General features: G+C 40.8%; 10 non-coding genes across 10 annotated transcripts; all 10 read left to right on the forward strand.

The window, feature by feature from the left end:
* Positions 1-179: 179 nt before the first annotated feature.
* Positions 180-253, forward strand: TRNAT-AGU (transfer RNA threonine (anticodon AGU)). Its single transcript has one exon. It is a non-coding gene; the product is annotated as a tRNA-Thr (tRNA).
* A 768-nt stretch (positions 254-1,021) lies between these two features.
* TRNAT-AGU (transfer RNA threonine (anticodon AGU)) lies at positions 1,022-1,095 on the forward strand. Its single transcript has one exon. It is a non-coding gene; the product is annotated as a tRNA-Thr (tRNA).
* Positions 1,096-1,862: 767 nt separating this feature from the next.
* TRNAT-AGU (transfer RNA threonine (anticodon AGU)) lies at positions 1,863-1,936 on the forward strand. Its single transcript has one exon. It is a non-coding gene; the product is annotated as a tRNA-Thr (tRNA).
* Positions 1,937-4,387: 2,451 nt separating this feature from the next.
* Positions 4,388-4,461, forward strand: TRNAT-AGU (transfer RNA threonine (anticodon AGU)). The gene has a single exon. It is a non-coding gene; the product is annotated as a tRNA-Thr (tRNA).
* Positions 4,462-5,228: 767 nt separating this feature from the next.
* On the forward strand, positions 5,229-5,302 carry TRNAT-AGU (transfer RNA threonine (anticodon AGU)). Its single transcript has one exon. It is a non-coding gene; the product is annotated as a tRNA-Thr (tRNA).
* A 767-nt stretch (positions 5,303-6,069) lies between these two features.
* On the forward strand, positions 6,070-6,143 carry TRNAT-AGU (transfer RNA threonine (anticodon AGU)). Its single transcript has one exon. It is a non-coding gene; the product is annotated as a tRNA-Thr (tRNA).
* A 768-nt stretch (positions 6,144-6,911) lies between these two features.
* Positions 6,912-6,985, forward strand: TRNAT-AGU (transfer RNA threonine (anticodon AGU)). The gene has a single exon. It is a non-coding gene; the product is annotated as a tRNA-Thr (tRNA).
* Positions 6,986-7,752: 767 nt separating this feature from the next.
* On the forward strand, positions 7,753-7,826 carry TRNAT-AGU (transfer RNA threonine (anticodon AGU)). The gene has a single exon. It is a non-coding gene; the product is annotated as a tRNA-Thr (tRNA).
* Positions 7,827-10,277: 2,451 nt separating this feature from the next.
* On the forward strand, positions 10,278-10,351 carry TRNAT-AGU (transfer RNA threonine (anticodon AGU)). The gene has a single exon. It is a non-coding gene; the product is annotated as a tRNA-Thr (tRNA).
* Positions 10,352-11,959: 1,608 nt separating this feature from the next.
* TRNAT-AGU (transfer RNA threonine (anticodon AGU)) lies at positions 11,960-12,033 on the forward strand. Its single transcript has one exon. It is a non-coding gene; the product is annotated as a tRNA-Thr (tRNA).
* Positions 12,034-12,447: the final 414 nt, after the last annotated feature.

Genomic DNA, 12,447 nt, shown 5'->3' on the forward strand with positions numbered 1-12,447 from the left:
TGGGCAATGCAGTCCACTCTAAATCGACGATTAATGACATGCTCGTTTTGTGCAATGGAGTTTCAGTCAATTGGAAAACATTTTGAAAAGTTATATTGCAACAGAAGCCCAGCCTTAAAAAAGTGGATTTCACTTCTAAATGATTACATGAGGAAGGAAAGGAGACCAGATGCAAAAAAGGTGCTGTGGCTTAGTTGGTTAAAGCGCCTGTCTAGTAAACAGGAGATCCTGAGTTCGAATCTCAGCAGCGCCTGTCTGCTTTTTTTTCGACCAATCTGTCTCCCCAATATTAAAACTTTGTACAAAGATTGTTATTTCATGCTATTTAGAAGCACAGTCAGGCTTGAAATGTTGGCAAAGCATCCAAGAATTCTGGACTCCACTACCTTAGAGTCATATTGCCCAAGGTTGCGATGCCATCAGAAATAGCACATATTAGAATGAGCAATTCATATTTCCTGCTAAATTTTTTGTAAAAGAAGCAAAGGTACGCCTGAACAGGGACTTGAACCCTGGACCCTCAGATTAAAAGTCTGATGCTCTACCGACTGAGCTATCCAGGCACAGGGATCACTGCCCATTTGAAACTTGATTTTCACTCTACAGCACCTCCATACATGGTTACCTCACTGGTCAATAAAGGAAATGAATTACTAGTGCATTACACACATTTTGACACTGGAGACATAACTTTTTTCAGTCATTCCGTATCCAGATATAGAGATTTGCAGCATCTAGGACTTTAATGTTCACCCACTTACGGATTTGAATGTTTTGCCACATTCATGAGTGCAAAATTGCTCCGCAGTAAAGGCGAACATGTGCTCCTCAATACACACACTGGGCAATGCAGTCCACTCTAAATCAACGATTAATGACATGCTCGTTTTGTGCAATGGAGTTTCAGTCAATTGGAAAACATTTTGTAAAGTTATATTGCAACAGAAGCCCAGCCTTAAAAAAAGTGGATTTCACTTCTAAATGATTACATGAGGAAGGAAAGGAGATCAGATGCAAAAGAGGTGCTGTGGCTTAGTTGGTTAAAGCGCCTGTCTAGTAAACAGGAGATCCTGAGTTCGAATCTCAGCAGCGCCTGTCTGCTTTTTTTTCGACCAATCTGTCTCCCCAATATTAAAACTTTGTACAAAGATTGCTATTTCATGCTATTTAGAAGCACAGTCAGGCTTGAAATGTTGGCAAAGCATCCAAGAACTCTGGACTCCACTACCTTAGAATCATATTGCCCAAGGTTGCGATGCCATCAGAAATAGCACATATTAGAATGAGCAATTCATATTTCCTGCTTAATTTTTTGTAAAAGAAGCAAAGGTACGCCTGAACAGGGACTTGAACCCTGGACCCTCAGATTAAAAGTCTGATGCTCTACCGACTGAGCTATCCAGGCACAAGGATCACTGCCCATTTGAAACTTGATTTTCACTCTACAGCACCTCCATACATGGCTACCTCACTGGTCAATAAAGGAAATGAATTACTAGTGCATTACACACATTTTGACACTGGAGACATAACTTTTTTCAGTCATTCCGTATCCAGATATAGAGATTTGCAGCATCTAGGACTTTAATGTTCACCCACTTACGGATTTGAATGTTTTGCCACATTCATGAGTGCAAACTTGCTCCCCAGTAAAGACGAACATGTGCTCCTCAATGCACACACTGGGCAATGCAGTCCACTCTAAATCGACGATTAATGACATGCTCGTTTTGTGCAATGGAGTTTCAGTCAATTGGAAAACATTTTGAAAAGTTATATTGCAACAGAAGCCCAGCCTTAAAAAAGTGGATTTCACTTCTAAATGATTACATGAGGAAGGAAAGGAGACCAGATGCAAAAAAGGTGCTGTGGCTTAGTTGGTTAAAGCGCCTGTCTAGTAAACAGGAGATCCTGAGTTCGAATCTCAGCAGCGCCTGTCTGCTTTTTTTTCGACCAATCTGTCTCCCCAATATTAAAACTTTGTACAAAGATTGCTATTTCATGCTATTTAGAAGCACAGTCAGGCTTGAAATGTTGGCAAAGCATCCAAGAACTCTGGACTCCACTACCTTAGAATCATATTGCCCAAGGTTGCGATGCCATCAGAAATAGCACATATTAGAATGAGCAATTCATATTTCCTGCTTAATTTTTTGTAAAAGAAGCAAAGGTACGCCTGAACAGGGACTTGAACCCTGGACCCTCAGATTAAAAGTCTGATGCTCTACCGACTGAGCTATCCAGGCACAAGGACCACTGCCCATTTGAAACTTGATTTTCACTCTACAGCACCTCCATACATGGCTACCTCACTGGTCAATAAAGGAAATGAATTACTAGTGCATTACACACATTTTGACACTGGAGACATAACTTTTTTCAGTCATTCCGTATCCAGATATAGAGATTTGCAGCATCTAGGACTTTAATGTTCACCCACTTACGGATTTGAATGTTTTGCCACATTCATGAGTGCAAACTTGCTCCCCAGTAAAGGCGAACATGTGCTCCTCAATACACACACTGGGCAATGCAGTCCACTCTAAATCAACGATTAATGACATGCTCGTTTTGTGCAATGGAGTTTCAGTCAATTGGAAAACATTTTGTAAAGTTATATTGCAACAGAAGCCCAGCCTTAAAAAAAGTGGATTTCACTTCTAAATGATTACATGAGGAAGGACAGGAGATCAGATGCAAAAGAGGTGCTGTGGCTTAGTTGGTTAAAGCGCCTGTCTAGTAAATTGGAGATCTTGAGTTCGAACCTCAGCAGCGCCTGTCTGCTTTTTTTTCGACCAATCTGTCTCCCCAATATTAAAACTTTGTACAAAGATTGTTATTTCATGCTATTTAGAAGCACAGTCAGGCTTGAAATGTTGGCAAAGCATCCAAGAATTCTGGACTCCACTACCTTAGAGTCATATTGCCCAAGGTTGCGATGCCATCAGAAATAGCACATATTAGAATGAGCAATTCATATTTCCTGCTAAATTTTTTGTAAAAGAAGCAAAGGTACGCCTGAACAGGGACTTGAACCCTGGACCCTCAGATTAAAAGTCTGATGCTCTACCGACTGAGCTATCCAGGCACAGGGATCACTGCCCATTTGAAACTTGATTTTCACTCTACAGCACCTCCATACATGGCTACCTCACTGGTCAATAAAGGAAATGAATTACTAGTGCATTACACACATTTTGACACTGGAGACATAACTTTTTTCAGTCATTCCGTATCCAGATATAGAGATTTGCAGCATCTAGGACTTTAATGTTCACCCACTTACGGATTTGAATGTTTTGCCACATTCATGAGTGCAAAATTGCTCCCCAGTAAAGGCGAACATGTGCTCCTCAATACACACACTGGGCAATGCAGTCCACTCTAAATCAACGATTAATGACATGCTCGTTTTGTGCAATGGAGTTTCAGTCAATTGGAAAACATTTTGTAAAGTTATATTGCAACAGAAGCCCAGCCTTAAAAAAAGTGGATTTCACTTCTAAATGATTACATGAGGAAGGAAAGGAGATCAGATGCAAAAGAGGTGCTGTGGCTTAGTTGGTTAAAGCGCCTGTCTAGTAAACAGGAGATCCTGAGTTCGAATCTTAGCAGCGCCTGTCTGCTTTTTTTTCGACCAATCTGTCTCCCCAATATTAAAACTTTGTACAAAGATTGTTATTTCATGCTATTTAGAAGCACAGTCAGGCTTGAAATGTTGGCAAAGCATCCAAGAATTCTGGACTCCACTACCTTAGAGTCATATTGCCCAAGGTTGCGATGCCATCAGAAATAGCACATATTAGAATGAGCAATTCATATTTCCTGCTAAATTTTTTGTAAAAGAAGCAAAGATACGCCTGAACAGGGACTTGAACCCTGGACCCTCAGATTAAAAGTCTGATGCTCTACCGACTGAGCTATCCAGGCACAGGGATCACTGCCCATTTGAAACTTGATTTTCACTCTACAGCACCTCCATACATGGCTACCTCACTGGTCAATAAAGGAAATGAATTACTAGTGCATTACACACATTTTGACACTGGAGACATAACTTTTTTCAGTCATTCCGTATCCAGATATAGAGATTTGCAGCATCTAGGACTTTAATGTTCACCCACTTACGGATTTGAATGTTTTGCCACATTCATGAGTGCAAACTTGCTCCCCAGTAAAGACGAACATGTGCTCCTCAATGCACACACTGGGCAATGCAGTCCACTCTAAATCGACGATTAATGACATGCTCGTTTTGTGCAATGGAGTTTCAGTCAATTGGAAAACATTTTGAAAAGTTATATTGCAACAGAAGCCCAGCCTTAAAAAAGTGGATTTCACTTCTAAATGATTACATGAGGAAGGAAAGGAGACCAGATGCAAAAAAGGTGCTGTGGCTTAGTTGGTTAAAGCGCCTGTCTAGTAAACAGGAGATCCTGAGTTCGAATCTCAGCAGCGCCTGTCTGCTTTTTTTTCGACCAATCTGTCTCCCCAATATTAAAACTTTGTACAAAGATTGCTGTTTCATGCTATTTAGAAGCACAGTCAGGCTTGAAATGTTGGCAAAGCATCCAAGAACTCTGGACTCCACTACCTTAGAGTCATATTGCCCAAGGTTGCGATGCCATCAGAAATAGCACATATTAGAATGAGCAATTCATATTTCCTGCTTAATTTTTTGTAAAAGAAGCAAAGGTACGCCTGAACAGGGACTTGAACCCTGGACCCTCAGATTAAAAGTCTGATGCTCTACCGACTGAGCTATCCAGGCACAAGGATCACTGCCCATTTGAAACTTGATTTTCACTCCACAGCACCTCCATACATGGCTACCTCACTGGTCAATAAAGGAAATGAATTACTAGTGCATTACACACATTTTGACACTGGAGACATAACTTTTTTCAGTCATTCCGTATCCAGATATAGAGATTTGCAGCATCTAGAACTTTAATGTTCACCCACTTACGGATTTGAATGTTTTGCCACATTCATGAGTGCAAACTTGCTCCCCAGTAAAGACGAACATGTGCTCCTCAATGCACACACTGGGCAATGCAGTCCACTCTAAATCGACGATTAATGACATGCTCGTTTTGTGCAATGGAGTTTCAGTCAATTGGAAAACATTTTGAAAAGTTATATTGCAACAGAAGCCCAGCCTTAAAAAAGTGGATTTCACTTCTAAATGATTACATGAGGAAGGAAAGGAGACCAGATGCAAAAAAGGTGCTGTGGCTTAGTTGGTTAAAGCGCCTGTCTAGTAAACAGGAGATCCTGAGTTCGAATCTCAGCAGCGCCTGTCTGCTTTTTTTTCGACCAATCTGTCTCCCCAATATTAAAACTTTGTACAAAGATTGCTATTTCATGCTATTTAGAAGCACAGTCAGGCTTGAAATGTTGGCAAAGCATCCAAGAATTCTGGACTCCACTACCTTAGAGTCATATTGCCCAAGGTTGCGATGCCATCAGAAATAGCACATATTAGAATGAGCAATTCATATTTCCTGCTAAATTTTTTGTAAAAGAAGCAAAGATACGCCTGAACAGGGACTTGAACCCTGGACCCTCAGATTAAAAGTCTGATGCTCTACCGACTGAGCTATCCAGGCACAAGGATCACTGCCAATTTGAAACTTGATTTTCACTCTACAGCACCTCCATACATGGCTACCTCACTGGTCAATAAAGGAAATGAATTACTAGTGCATTACACACATTTTGACACTGGAGACATAACTTTTTTCAGTCATTCCGTATCCAGATATAGAGATTTGCAGCATCTAGAACTTTAATGTTCACCCACTTACGGATTTGAATGTTTTGCCACATTCATGAGTGCAAACTTGCTCCCCAGTAAAGACGAACATGTGCTCCTCAATGCACACACTGGGCAATGCAGTCCACTCTAAATCGACGATTAATGACATGCTCGTTTTGTGCAATGGAGTTTCAGTCAATTGGAAAACATTTTGAAAAGTTATATTGCAACAGAAGCCCAGCCTTAAAAAAGTGGATTTCACTTCTAAATGATTACATGAGGAAGGAAAGGAGACCAGATGCAAAAAAGGTGCTGTGGCTTAGTTGGTTAAAGCGCCTGTCTAGTAAACAGGAGATCCTGAGTTCGAATCTCAGCAGCGCCTGTCTGCTTTTTTTTCGACCAATCTGTCTCCCCAATATTAAAACTTTGTACAAAGATTGTTATTTCATGCTATTTAGAAGCACAGTCAGGCTTGAAATGTTGGCAAAGCATCCAAGAATTCTGGACTCCACTACCTTAGAGTCATATTGCCCAAGGTTGCGATGCCATCAGAAATAGCACATATTAGAATGAGCAATTCATATTTCCTGCTAAATTTTTTGTAAAAGAAGCAAAGGTACGCCTGAACAGGGACTTGAACCCTGGACCCTCAGATTAAAAGTCTGATGCTCTACCGACTGAGCTATCCAGGCACAGGGATCACTGCCCATTTGAAACTTGATTTTCACTCTACAGCACCTCCATACATGGTTACCTCACTGGTCAATAAAGGAAATGAATTACTAGTGCATTACACACATTTTGACACTGGAGACATAACTTTTTTCAGTCATTCCGTATCCAGATATAGAGATTTGCAGCATCTAGGACTTTAATGTTCACCCACTTACGGATTTGAATGTTTTGCCACATTCATGAGTGCAAAATTGCTCCGCAGTAAAGGCGAACATGTGCTCCTCAATACACACACTGGGCAATGCAGTCCACTCTAAATCAACGATTAATGACATGCTCGTTTTGTGCAATGGAGTTTCAGTCAATTGGAAAACATTTTGTAAAGTTATATTGCAACAGAAGCCCAGCCTTAAAAAAAGTGGATTTCACTTCTAAATGATTTCATGAGGAAGGAAAGGAGATCAGATGCAAAAGAGGTGCTGTGGCTTAGTTGGTTAAAGCGCCTGTCTAGTAAACAGGAGATCCTGAGTTCGAATCTCAGCAGCGCCTGTCTGCTTTTTTTTCGACCAATCTGTCTCCCCAATATTAAAACTTTGTACAAAGATTGCTATTTCATGCTATTTAGAAGCACAGTCAGGCTTGAAATGTTGGCAAAGCATCCAAGAACTCTGGACTCCACTACCTTAGAATCATATTGCCCAAGGTTGCGATGCCATCAGAAATAGCACATATTAGAATGAGCAATTCATATTTCCTGCTTAATTTTTTGTAAAAGAAGCAAAGGTACGCCTGAACAGGGACTTGAACCCTGGACCCTCAGATTAAAAGTCTGATGCTCTACCGACTGAGCTATCCAGGCACAAGGATCACTGCCCATTTGAAACTTGATTTTCACTCTACAGCACCTCCATACATGGCTACCTCACTGGTCAATAAAGGAAATGAATTACTAGTGCATTACACACATTTTGACACTGGAGACATAACTTTTTTCAGTCATTCCGTATCCAGATATAGAGATTTGCAGCATCTAGGACTTTAATGTTCACCCACTTACGGATTTGAATGTTTTGCCACATTCATGAGTGCAAACTTGCTCCCCAGTAAAGACGAACATGTGCTCCTCAATGCACACACTGGGCAATGCAGTCCACTCTAAATCGACGATTAATGACATGCTCGTTTTGTGCAATGGAGTTTCAGTCAATTGGAAAACATTTTGAAAAGTTATATTGCAACAGAAGCCCAGCCTTAAAAAAGTGGATTTCACTTCTAAATGATTACATGAGGAAGGAAAGGAGACCAGATGCAAAAAAGGTGCTGTGGCTTAGTTGGTTAAAGCGCCTGTCTAGTAAACAGGAGATCCTGAGTTCGAATCTCAGCAGCGCCTGTCTGCTTTTTTTTCGACCAATCTGTCTCCCCAATATTAAAACTTTGTACAAAGATTGCTATTTCATGCTATTTAGAAGCACAGTCAGGCTTGAAATGTTGGCAAAGCATCCAAGAACTCTGGACTCCACTACCTTAGAATCATATTGCCCAAGGTTGCGATGCCATCAGAAATAGCACATATTAGAATGAGCAATTCATATTTCCTGCTTAATTTTTTGTAAAAGAAGCAAAGGTACGCCTGAACAGGGACTTGAACCCTGGACCCTCAGATTAAAAGTCTGATGCTCTACCGACTGAGCTATCCAGGCACAAGGACCACTGCCCATTTGAAACTTGATTTTCACTCTACAGCACCTCCATACATGGCTACCTCACTGGTCAATAAAGGAAATGAATTACTAGTGCATTACACACATTTTGACACTGGAGACATAACTTTTTTCAGTCATTCCGTATCCAGATATAGAGATTTGCAGCATCTAGGACTTTAATGTTCACCCACTTACGGATTTGAATGTTTTGCCACATTCATGAGTGCAAACTTGCTCCCCAGTAAAGGCGAACATGTGCTCCTCAATACACACACTGGGCAATGCAGTCCACTCTAAATCAACGATTAATGACATGCTCGTTTTGTGCAATGGAGTTTCAGTCAATTGGAAAACATTTTGTAAAGTTATATTGCAACAGAAGCCCAGCCTTAAAAAAAGTGGATTTCACTTCTAAATGATTACATGAGGAAGGACAGGAGATCAGATGCAAAAGAGGTGCTGTGGCTTAGTTGGTTAAAGCGCCTGTCTAGTAAATTGGAGATCTTGAGTTCGAACCTCAGCAGCGCCTGTCTGCTTTTTTTTCGACCAATCTGTCTCCCCAATATTAAAACTTTGTACAAAGATTGTTATTTCATGCTATTTAGAAGCACAGTCAGGCTTGAAATGTTGGCAAAGCATCCAAGAATTCTGGACTCCACTACCTTAGAGTCATATTGCCCAAGGTTGCGATGCCATCAGAAATAGCACATATTAGAATGAGCAATTCATATTTCCTGCTAAATTTTTTGTAAAAGAAGCAAAGGTACGCCTGAACAGGGACTTGAACCCTGGACCCTCAGATTAAAAGTCTGATGCTCTACCGACTGAGCTATCCAGGCACAGGGATCACTGCCCATTTGAAACTTGATTTTCACTCTACAGCACCTCCATACATGGCTACCTCACTGGTCAATAAAGGAAATGAATTACTAGTGCATTACACACATTTTGACACTGGAGACATAACTTTTTTCAGTCATTCCGTATCCAGATATAGAGATTTGCAGCATCTAGGACTTTAATGTTCACCCACTTACGGATTTGAATGTTTTGCCACATTCATGAGTGCAAAATTGCTCCCCAGTAAAGGCGAACATGTGCTCCTCAATACACACACTGGGCAATGCAGTCCACTCTAAATCAACGATTAATGACATGCTCGTTTTGTGCAATGGAGTTTCAGTCAATTGGAAAACATTTTGTAAAGTTATATTGCAACAGAAGCCCAGCCTTAAAAAAAGTGGATTTCACTTCTAAATGATTACATGAGGAAGGAAAGGAGATCAGATGCAAAAGAGGTGCTGTGGCTTAGTTGGTTAAAGCGCCTGTCTAGTAAACAGGAGATCCTGAGTTCGAATCTTAGCAGCGCCTGTCTGCTTTTTTTTCGACCAATCTGTCTCCCCAATATTAAAACTTTGTACAAAGATTGTTATTTCATGCTATTTAGAAGCACAGTCAGGCTTGAAATGTTGGCAAAGCATCCAAGAATTCTGGACTCCACTACCTTAGAGTCATATTGCCCAAGGTTGCGATGCCATCAGAAATAGCACATATTAGAATGAGCAATTCATATTTCCTGCTAAATTTTTTGTAAAAGAAGCAAAGATACGCCTGAACAGGGACTTGAACCCTGGACCCTCAGATTAAAAGTCTGATGCTCTACCGACTGAGCTATCCAGGCACAGGGATCACTGCCCATTTGAAACTTGATTTTCACTCTACAGCACCTCCATACATGGCTACCTCACTGGTCAATAAAGGAAATGAATTACTAGTGCATTACACACATTTTGACACTGGAGACATAACTTTTTTCAGTCATTCCGTATCCAGATATAGAGATTTGCAGCATCTAGGACTTTAATGTTCACCCACTTACGGATTTGAATGTTTTGCCACATTCATGAGTGCAAACTTGCTCCCCAGTAAAGACGAACATGTGCTCCTCAATGCACACACTGGGCAATGCAGTCCACTCTAAATCGACGATTAATGACATGCTCGTTTTGTGCAATGGAGTTTCAGTCAATTGGAAAACATTTTGAAAAGTTATATTGCAACAGAAGCCCAGCCTTAAAAAAGTGGATTTCACTTCTAAATGATTACATGAGGAAGGAAAGGAGACCAGATGCAAAAAAGGTGCTGTGGCTTAGTTGGTTAAAGCGCCTGTCTAGTAAACAGGAGATCCTGAGTTCGAATCTCAGCAGCGCCTGTCTGCTTTTTTTTCGACCAATCTGTCTCCCCAATATTAAAACTTTGTACAAAGATTGCTGTTTCATGCTATTTAGAAGCACAGTCAGGCTTGAAATGTTGGCAAAGCATCCAAGAACTCTGGACTCCACTACCTTAGAGTCATATTGCCCAAGGTTGCGATGCCATCAGAAATAGCACATATTAGAATGAGCAATTCATATTTCCTGCTTAATTTTTTGTAAAAGAAGCAAAGGTACGCCTGAACAGGGACTTGAACCCTGGACCCTCAGATTAAAAGTCTGATGCTCTACCGACTGAGCTATCCAGGCACAAGGATCACTGCCCATTTGAAACTTGATTTTCACTCTACAGCACCTCCATACATGGCTACCTCACTGGTCAATAAAGGAAATGAATTACTAGTGCATTACACACATTTTGACACTGGAGACATAACTTTTTTCAGTCATTCCGTATCCAGATATAGAGATTTGCAGCATCTAGGACTTTAATGTTCACCCACTTACGGATTTGAATGTTTTGCCACATTCATGAGTGCAAACTTGCTCCCCAGTAAAGACGAACATGTGCTCCTCAATGCACACACTGGGCAATGCAGTCTACTCTAAATCGACGATTAATGACATGCTCGTTTTGTGCAATGGAGTTTCAGTCAATTGGAAAACATTTTGAAAAGTTATATTGCAACAGAAGCCCAGCCTTAAAAAAGTGGATTTCACTTCTAAATGATTACATGAGGAAGGAAAGGAGACCAGATGCAAAAAAGGTGCTGTGGCTTAGTTGGTTAAAGCGCCTGTCTAGTAAACAGGAGATCCTGAGTTCGAATCTCAACAGCGCCTGTCTGCTTTTTTTTCGACCAATCTGTCTCCCCAATATTAAAACTTTGTACAAAGATTGCTGTTTCATGCTATTTAGAAGCACAGTCAGGCTTGAAATGTTGGCAAAGCATCCAAGAACTCTGGACTCCACTACCTTAGAGTCATATTGCCCAAGGTTGCGATGCCATCAGAAATAGCACATATTAGAATGAGCAATTCATATTTCCTGCTTAATTTTTTGTAAAAGAAGCAAAGGTACGCCTGAACAGGGACTTGAACCCTGGACCCTCAGATTAAAAGTCTGATGCTCTACCGACTGAGCTATCCAGGCACAAGGATCACTGCCCATTTGAAACTTGATTTTCACTCTACAGCACCTCCATACATGGCTACCTCACTGGTCAATAAAGGAAATGAATTACTAGTGCATTACACACATTTTGACACTGGAGACATAACTTTTTTCAGTCATTCCGTATCCAGATATAGAGATTTGCAGCATCTAGGACTTTAATGTTCACCCACTTACGGATTTGAATGTTTTGCCACATTCATGAGTGCAAACTTGCTCCCCAGTAAAGACGAACATGTGCTCCTCAATGCACACACTGGGCAATGCAGTCCACTCTAAATCGACGATTAATGACATGCTCGTTTTGTGCAATGGAGTTTCAGTCAATTGGAAAACATTTTGAAAAGTTATATTGCAACAGAAGCCCAGCCTTAAAAAAGTGGATTTCACTTCTAAATGATTACATGAGGAAGGAAAGGAGACCAGATGCAAAAAAGGTGCTGTGGCTTAGTTGGTTAAAGCGCCTGTCTAGTAAACAGGAGATCCTGAGTTCGAATCTCAGCAGCGCCTGTCTGCTTTTTTTTCGACCAATCTGTCTCCCCAATATTAAAACTTTGTACAAAGATTGCTATTTCATGCTATTTAGAAGCACAGTCAGGCTTGAAATGTTGGCAAAGCATCCAAGAATTCTGGACTCCACTACCTTAGAGTCATATTGCCCAAGGTTGCGATGCCATCAGAAATAGCACATATTAGAATGAGCAATTCATATTTCCTGCTAAATTTTTTGTAAAAGAAGCAAAGATACGCCTGAACAGGGACTTGAACCCTGGACCCTCAGATTAAAAGTCTGATGCTCTACCGACTGAGCTATCCAGGCACAAGGATCACTGCCCATTTGAAACTTGATTTTCACTCTACAGCACCTCCATACATGGCTACCTCACTGGTCAATAAAGGAAATGAATTACTAGTGCATTACAC

The sequence above is a fragment of the Ambystoma mexicanum genome, unplaced genomic scaffold (genome assembly GCF_040938575.1).
Source record: "Ambystoma mexicanum isolate Mex_15411 unplaced genomic scaffold, UKY_AmexF1_1 Mex_scaf1, whole genome shotgun sequence".
NCBI classification, from domain to species: domain Eukaryota; kingdom Metazoa; phylum Chordata; class Amphibia; order Caudata; family Ambystomatidae; genus Ambystoma; species Ambystoma mexicanum.